Source organism: Castor canadensis, chromosome 3 (assembly GCF_047511655.1).
Source record: "Castor canadensis chromosome 3, mCasCan1.hap1v2, whole genome shotgun sequence".
In the NCBI taxonomy this organism is placed as follows: Eukaryota; Metazoa; Chordata; class Mammalia; order Rodentia; family Castoridae; genus Castor; species Castor canadensis.
This window is the reverse complement of record NC_133388.1, coordinates 62,417,330-62,418,947: the sequence shown is the minus strand read 5'-3', so window position 1 is coordinate 62,418,947 and position 1,618 is coordinate 62,417,330. Positions and strand designations below refer to the sequence as shown.

The window sequence follows — 1,618 nt, the reverse complement described above, 5'->3', positions numbered from 1 at the left end:
CTAAGATTTAAATATCTGGCAGATTTTACCTTTTAGAACTTAGAAATAAGTTACAAACTTCCATTAATTATTTGTTATATTCATTTTCTTACATGTCCTTAATAATAAATGATAATACTAAGTACTAAAGAATATTTCAAACTCTTTCTGATATATATGTGTACTAATTTTATGTTTAATAATGCTCTATTTAAATTTTAATCATTAATATAATTCATATATAAATTAAGAACTATAGAAATCAATATATTTATATATGCATATTGAATATAAGAAATTTGTGTTTTATTAGCAAAAATTTTATGATATGATTATGTAATTCAATAGTTTGAAAAGTAATACCTACTTGACACAAATAATAACTAATGGAAAATATTAAAGAAGGAAATAATAGCAAGAATTCATGCCAAAAAAATAGCACTTGTAAATTGAGATAATGTGACTGAAATTTAATACTTAAAATTTTCCATTAGTTATTTATAAGTAGGTTTAAAATCCACAAATCTTTAACTGTCCTATCTTGGTTGCATGACAAATATTTCGGATATGGACAGATGTATTTAAGTTTGCTGTGACCTTGTTGGAATAGTAAAGAATGCATTAGAAAGCATATTCCATCTAGTTTTAAGGAAAGTGTTGCTTTATATAGGTTCATATATAATTTCTCTGTTTAATAAGAAATATTTTGGTGTTAAGACTGATAGTGTCCTTGCTAATTGAGATTTTTAGTTACTGAATGCACCTGAAATATTATTGCAACAACATTCATATCTATTTTTATTACTCTTTATAAATTATTTATGAAAAAATTCTACCCAAGTTAGTACCCGAATTTTGGAAAAAACAGTAAGAATTAGGAAGTAAGAATTGAACAAATTATTCTCATTTCATAGCAGGTTCATATAATTCCCCAGATTTCCATGTAAAACTTACCAATTTTAAGAATTATTTTGTTTCTGAATCTCTTTTGTCTTTGGTTAGCCACTTAAAATATTTGTGCAATATTTGGTACACATATAGAATTATTAATATTCATTTTATTTGCAATCATGACACCTTAGCAGGAGATAAGGGTATACACATAGTATGAAAAAAGGCTACAAGAAAGACCAAATAACCAGACTGTGACAGCTTCTCCCACAGATGTTCCTTTCCCACTCACCTGAAATGTTTTTATTTATTTATTTATTTATTTTTGCAGGGGAGAGCGCGAACGCAGTCCCCCACTACCACAAATTATGCAGTTGAGTTCCCTACATTTGGGGAAGTCGCAGGGGTCAGCACATCCAGAGTTCAATGGATAAGCCTCACCCTGGGAAAACCACCTTCGTGATCATGGTATCTCCCCTGCCAGGTAAGTAAGTATTCACCTGAAATGTTAACCTTCAACTCAACATGATTTTTGTTGTTGTTGTTCTTGCTTTCTACTTGATATCAGGATGTTTCTTAAAACCAGAAATGTATATATACTAACAAGTTTCTGATTTTGTAAAAGTACACAAATTTCCTGTTTTTCAATATTATAATTTTTGTCTAGGTCCAGCATTAAATCTAACTCTCCGTTAGCCTGTCTTACAGATCAACTTGATTCTAGTCAGTCATTTTGTATGATCTAAAA

At 28.9% G+C, this 1,618-nt stretch overlaps 1 non-coding gene across 1 annotated transcript; it reads right to left on the bottom strand.

Moving 5' to 3' along the window:
* Window positions 1-1,198: 1,198 nt before the first annotated feature.
* Window positions 1,199-1,362, bottom strand: LOC141421902 (U1 spliceosomal RNA). The gene has a single exon (XR_012446592.1). It is a non-coding gene; the product is annotated as a U1 spliceosomal RNA (small nuclear RNA).
* Between the last annotated feature and the right edge of the window lie 256 nt (window positions 1,363-1,618).